Genomic DNA, 7723 nt, shown 5'->3' with positions numbered 1-7723 from the left:
GTCAACAACCCAGACACCAGGGAAATGGGGCCGGGGGTGGGGGGCGGACATCTTAACTGGTGCTGCTGCCATCCTGCCCTAACATGTCCAGTGTCCAAATGCTGACCTCCTGAAGGGGCGCCTGTGAAGGTGTTTCCAAAGGCACAGCACCCTGGCAGAAAGGAGCTCATCAGACACTGCTCCATCTCTTCATCTTCAGCTCCCCCAGAGCACACTTCACAGCCTCCTGCTGCTGCTACCTCTCTGCCTCCCTAGTGATTGCAGTAACAGAAAGCCAGCTTCACATCAAGCTCTCATTGTGCAACTGGCCCACACAGAAACCCAAGAACCTTCCCTGTGCCCAAGTGGAGGTGAGGCTGCTCTGCTCCCCCTTCCCTCTCACATCAATTACTCTAACCTGCTCAAAGGTCTAGCGAGAAGAATAAGTGCACAGAGCAGGCCCCCACAAAAAGTGAATCCCTCTTTCTTCCAGGTAACCAGTCTTGTGAGTCCTCCTCACTTGACTGGGAGAAAGGGAGAGTGTCCCGTTCTCCCATATCCTATAGAAAGGAGTAACTTTATACCTGGAAACTCAATCCCAAAGTCTCCAACAAATTCCACTAACTCCTTTTATATAGGCTGGCAGTAAGGGAGTGATGAGATAGTTGGAGGAGCAAACCAGTCTTGTCCCCTCTAAGACGTCCGACAGCACTTTAGTATCTGTGTAATATTTACCTCCCACTGGCTATCACTCAAAGACAGTGGAGAAAATCCTGTATAACACTCTGCTTGTTGCATATTTCCCAATTACTTTCTGTATTGGTCTAGTTATCTGCCTCCTCTTCCAGACTGTGACCTCCTTAAAGGCAGACATTATGTCTTAGCATCTAGCATCTAGCATAAAGAAAATTTCAGTAGACACGATTTAAGATTGGAATTTCATGTACCTTGACATCTTTACTACCAGCTTTCATTTTAGCGGACCTTTTATGATGCAGGTTCTAAAACGAACTAATTACATAGGTATTTCTGAACTTGAAAAGCTGAATTGGGAGAAATGTGTCCTCAGGAAAATCAAAGACTGGCTATATGGCACTGATAGAATCAGAGAGGATAGCCTTATCTGACCTCTTCCAGAGCACTGTGCCAAGTGGCTGGAAGAAAAGAAGATTTGACTCCCTGAGCCTGCAAGAAAGCAGTCGTTTCTTAATAGGTAGGTTTCCTTTTCTCACTGTGAAATGGGACCAATGACAATCTCAGAGGAAACAGAGATAAGTCTATGTGTCTGTGGGGACTTGGGGGGGTCCCACAGAAACTGCATATGTCATCCTCATGGCTTAGAATAACCAGATGTAGATCAGGAAAGTACAAAGCAGCTGTGGTCCTTTCAGAGGCAAGCGCAAAAAAAAAAAAACATTCAGGCATTCCCTTTAAATCCTCACGGTATGTGTTTCCAGAGAAGTGTTTGACAACTGTTACTGAGAGCCTAAAAACTTTAAACCCAGCAATGCTACATGTAGGGATCATTCCTAAAGAAATGATCAGGAATGAGACAAGTATATATATAAAAGAATGCTCATCTAAGTGTTTTAATTAAATTACTATATTAATTAATACAATGGGATATTACATAGTTAGAAGTCACATTATAGTTAATAAAACATGAACGTGTTCATAATACATTAAGTGAAAAAAGCTAGTACAGCATAATGCTATGATGTGATCTAATTATATGGAGGATAGAGATGTGTGGAAGAAGATAGAAAAAAATATTAACAATGGTTATCTCTGAGCAGCAGAGAGATGATGGGATGTCTTCTCATTCTTTTCTATTTTCCTTTTTTTTTTTTTTTTGATAAATGTGTACTACTCTTACAATCAAGTGAAAGCAAAAAATCATACCTCAAAGAAGTAGAAATAAGATCCAAATGAACAATTAATTTATCATTTATGTTTGAAGGCAATAAGACTGAAGATTTAGCACAGAAAAGATTTATAAGGGAGAGAAGCATTATCAAAAGGGATTACTTTGTTTTGAAGCCAAGAACATTTTTTGAGTTATAATCTGGAGGTAGATTGAGTAATATGCCAATTGTGTGCGCGCGTGTGTGTGTGTGTGTGTTCACAGGAGAATTATGAAAAAAAAGAAAAGGAAGAAGATGAATTTCCTGGGATTTAACATGGCAATAATATCAACAGGTGCGGTTTCGGGTTGACTTTGTGGTTACCTTAAATTATATATATCAGTCAATATTTATCCATGTATCATAGGGGTTAAGAGCATGGGTTCTTAATATAGTTCAAATTACAATTCTTTTACTACCAGCCATGTGACTGACCTTGGAAAATTACTCTCTTTCAGTTGCCACCTCAGTAAAATGAGGATAACAAAAATACTGATGATGATGATGATGATGATGATGATAATGATGATGACGATAACATCCACTGCATATGGTTATTTTGAAGACTGAGTTGACATGTAAAGCACTGAGAACACTGTCTAGCATATAATAAAATGCCAATAAAAGTTACCTATTACGATGATTGTAAAAAGTTACCTATTACGATGATTGTAATGCAAATAAGTTCCTGTAGCATACTGCAGTGGAAAATACCAGCCTGGGAATCAGAAAGCCTGAGCTCAAGGACAGACTCCACCACTTTACAAAAATGTGACTTGGACTAAGCACTCATATTCTCAGGAACCCCTCCTCAAAAATGAGGATAACATCATCTGTCTCTCCTTTTTCACAACACTGTTATAGGAGTCAAATGAAGTACAAATTTTGAAAATTCTGAATAGAAATAGGCTGAAGAGCTCCCACCCTTCTCCTCATGTGGATATGGATTTTAGATTCCCCCGTGTAGAGGATTAGAGTCTAGGGTGGTTAGGATGAGTCGAAGCTCTGGGATAATAACCAGGTGTCTGTTATAATAGCTTTCCAACTCTGCCACTTGCGTGGTTGAAATGTCTAATGCCATTAACAGTAGTTCATTTGTAAGAATCTGTTGTGGAAATATGACACCCAGCATTTCTTCCTTTGTTTATAATCATGACAAACCAAAAAATACGTAGGTTCTCAAAAAAAAAAAAGGCTTGGTCAAATGAATTTCTGTTCATATGTGCAATGGGATGTTTTGTTGGGACTTAAAATAACATTTTAGTCATAAACTTAATGGAAAAGTTCTCAGATATTAAATCAACAGAGCATGCACATAAAGACACATCTTTATAAATTACATGGTAAAATATGTAAAGAAAAAATATATGGTTAACTTTTAAACAGGAAGATGTACCAATTGAAGCCCTGCTGTATGAAAAGGGGTTTGAAAGTGTGCTATAAACCAAGAGCATTCATTCACCACCTAAAGGCTATTAGGAAAAGCAAGTTCATGTAAGAAAAACTTTATAACGAAGCCCAGATCAGGTAGAAGCAAATACTCTTCTAGGAAATAAAGCCAGAGCAATTTGTTCAGTAGAAAAAAATCATAATGATATTGCTAGAAGGATTACAAATACTACAGACAGATAGGATGGGGATTTCAGAACAAAATCAGCCTTGTAATGAGTGGTGTGTTTTATTTCAGATATTCTGGGAGAGAACAAACAAGAGTCTAAAGCAGAAGTCCCTCACTATTTCCCCCATCATACCATAACTTCGGAGATCATCCAATCCCGTTTTTATCTTCAGAGCCAGCATAATGGAGAAAGGTCAGGAAGTGAGCCCAGTCCATTAGACCACACAAGGCAGGCCCACTGCACCTGAGACTGTGCCCCTTGTGTAGTACAAGAAGAGCTGGGCAGCTGGCCTAGATCACTATGCTGATGGAATTTTTCCTATCCCTCTAAATATAGAAATGCTTAAACCTTATTTAGAGACAAGAGAGCGACTTTCATTGAGGAAAAAAGGAGGGTGAGATAGATACTGAGAATCTATTTGTTTTGGACATTTGGCCATAAGGGATTGTCTCCAGTTAGAAAATAGGCATTTTCCACTGAGAGATGTCCATTCACCTTTCCCCTTTCTAGAGCATAGCTAGAGATGCATCCTATGGACAGAAGAGAAAGAGGCTAGAATACGTCGATAAAATTAATTCCAAAAGGATTGTTAAGTGGATTTCATGTTTTAATATGCCCAAATGTATCTCAGATTGAACTAAAATTTATTGATTACTGTGGAAGACCGAATGTGGAAATGACCCAATCATTTTCTCTTTCTATATCCATGTCCCTTGCCATGTGACTTTGCAATTCCTTCTACTAAAGAAACAAAGTCAATTCTCCCAGTTCTTAAATTGGCTAGGCTATATGACTTGCTTCAGTTAACAGAATGCAGTGGAAGTGATGGTATGCTACTTCTAGCCTTGGCTTCAAAGAATTTATGTGTTTCCATTGCTCTCTTGTGCATCTATTATCACCACATTTTTAGGCTAATGGATGAGACATAAGTGGGACAGAGCTGAATCACCAAGCATCCCGGCCAAGGCCAACCTAGATCAGCTGACAGTCAGCCTGACCCTAGATACATAAATGAGTTCAGTCAAGATCAGCATGGCTGCCAGCTGAACCCCAGCTGAACTCAAATGAGTGAGCAATTTATTGTATGCTCCTGTGGTCATGTGGTTATCTGTTACATTTGTTGTGGATTGTTGCAACCACAGATAACTGACATAATTACCTCCCTTGGTGCTCAATTCATTACCATCTAAACCTCCCAATCGTCTGTAAGAGGTGTATCATTATCTCTACTCTGCAGATGAGAAAACAGACATAGTGAGATTAAGTGATTCGCCAAAAGTCATAAATTTAGTAAGTCACGGAACTTTCATATTCCAAGTCCAGGGCTCTCTCTAATGCACTATAGATGAATTAGGAGAGGGCAGAATATATATCATATTTACTTTTTAATAAATATGAATTTTGACTGACTGCCTGGGTTAAAATCCTGACTCTCCCATTTATTAGCTGTGAAAACTTTTTCAGGTTTCTCAGCCTTTCTAAATTACAGTATTCACTTTTATAGAATTGAGATTATATCATCTGTCTTGAAAGTAATTCATTCCACAAATACTTATTGAGTAATAACTATGTCCTAAGTACTATTTTAAGTGCTGGGAATCCATAACTCATCAAAAGTACAAAGGTCTGGATATATAGTACTGCAAAGGTAATACTATATATCTTCTATGTTTGAGAAATAGTCCAAACTTCTGGAAAAAAAGGGAGGATTTGGGTTTAGACAAAGCATCTTGGAAAGAAACACGAAACAAAAATTTCTCTTAAGATTTCTAGCTAACGGCCTCCATTTGGGGTTAGAATTTGTAGAGTGGTACTTGAGAGGGATCTGAGAGCTCAGACAAAGGGGAACAAAACCCTACTACCTCAGTACTTCTTTTCTAGAGATTCATCTGTGGGAAGACATGGAAAAATTTCCATGTCCTGAGAATAAAAATCACGAGAAATAAAGGGCGTGACTCTTGCTATAGTGGACATCACATGAGGACCTATGTCGACAAATGAATCGATGACAAGATTCCCGCCATGATCCCCAACATCTTGATAATTCATTCTAGAACCTGACATAAATCCTGGGGAGGAAATACCTTAGAGACTCTCAATTAAATGATCCTTCTGAGGGATAGAGCTTCAAAATGTAAATTGTTTCAAGTTATAGGAAATAAAATTATATATTTTTGTATACCTATTTTGAACACTTAGACTCATACTTTATTTGAAACCCAACAAGTGTTAACTGCTGTTATAATTATTTCTTGTAAAATAAGGCAAAATATAATACTCAACTCTTTCTGTAGAAGAGATGCTAGCTCTCCACTCAAATATGTGTTCCCTACTATGATGTGGCACTTAATTGAAAAGCAGCTGCTCAGCAAAAAACAACATTTCCCAGAACCTCTTACTTCTAGGCAGGCCATGTGATTAGTTCCCACCCATTGAGTGGAAGTGATGTTCGTCCTTTCCAGACAGAAGCATCTTCTCTATTTTCTCTGTTTTCTCCTCATTTGCCAACAAAATTACAAGGGACATTGAGGCTCCAGGGAGGCAGAAACACAAAACGGAAGAAAACTGAGCTCCTGAATGTTGCCTAGAAGGCCCGATCTCTGACTAGGAATGCTAACATTAGACTGTTACGTGAGCAATAAATAAATGATATTTGGGGGCTACTTATTACAGCAATAATATTACCCCAATTAATAGAAAATCGCCCTCATGAATCACAAAATGACCCAAGCAAGAAACAATGTCTAGGTTTTGAGAAATATTACCCCAATTAATAGAAAATGGCCCTCATGAATCACAAAATGACCCAAGCAAGAAGCAATGTCTAGGTTTTGAGAAACTAACTCCTGTATCTATGAGTTTTGTTTGTTTTGTTTGTTCATTTGTTGCTTTCTGTATTATAGAATTGTACACTCAAAACTTATATAATCTTATTAACCAATGTCACCTCAATAAGTTTGATAAAATTTTTTAAAAAACTAACTCTTAAACAAATGAACGCACCTTATGGCAACACGTAGAGTTGATACTGGATTAATTAGAGGGTGCTGGGATAATCCTCCCTAAAATAGCACTGCATAAAGGTGTGTGTTAAGGAGTGTAAGCAAAGAATCATGTGGAGAGAATTCTTGGGTTTAATGCAAAGTCCCTAAGTTTCATACAAAGGTCAGCTAGTCAGATGGAGGTCTAAGTTGTGGCCAGATGTCACAGCCTGTTCCCGCCCCAAACACACCCCAGATGCTTGTTAATACCAAAAGATCTCCTTTGTTTATTGCAGTCATCATTGCTGTTAAAAGTGTTAATAAACTTGCTTTTTTTTCAAACAAGTGTGAATTGCATATTCTATTTTTTAATATGAGTCTAATGTCACTTGATATTTTCACATAAAGAGAGTTGCCTAATGGCGTGGCTTCTGAAGCTAACATGAACATATCTTTCACAAGCCTACAAAAGCTGCAAACTGTAATTCAAAATTTTGATTTGGTTGTTCTTGTTAAACTCCATGGGCTCAATAATTTCCTTAGCTTAATGGTTTTCTTATCATAAACTTATCTTCAACAGGAACCACAGACATTTTTAGAACTGTATTCCAATGAATACTGAGGCCCAAAGGACTTCAAATAACTCCCCCAGTATCATTAAAATGGTAGAAATAGAGCCAACTCTGCATTTTTTTGGCCATTAAAAAATTCATCAAAGACAGTGGTTGCCATTCAAAGTCTCTTCATGGTGGGAGATGAACAATTAGATCATAGTGAGCCCATATTCCAAAAAAGCTAGCACATTAGATGCTCAAGCTCTTCTGTGGACTGATTCCAACTACAACTTACAACTAAAATTCTTCATTAACTGAATGAAATATTATAAATAAATCGAGAGCATCAATAGAAGAACAGATACATAAATTATGGTATATCTGCACAATGGAATACTATAGTGCAATGAGAATGATCAAACCGCAACTATATCTGGTCACACGTGGGAGTTTCACAAACAAAATATTGAACAAAAAGAAATGAGAGCAAAACATATGATTTTCCTTATACAAGTTCAAAAACAGGTCAAATCAATCTATTGTGTTAAAAGATAGAATGGTGGTTACCTTTGAAGGTGGTTCAAGGAGGCTCCTGTAGAGCTGGTAATGTTCTGTCTTCAGACCTAGGCTCTCATTCCCTAGGTACTTCCTGCTTGTAAGAAGTTCATCAAGACATGCTTAGTGCA

The sequence above is a fragment of the Pteropus alecto genome, unplaced genomic scaffold, assembly GCF_000325575.1.
Source record: "Pteropus alecto unplaced genomic scaffold, ASM32557v1 scaffold45, whole genome shotgun sequence".
Classification (NCBI taxonomy): Eukaryota; Metazoa; Chordata; class Mammalia; order Chiroptera; family Pteropodidae; genus Pteropus; species Pteropus alecto.
This window is presented reverse-complemented; position numbering follows the sequence as displayed.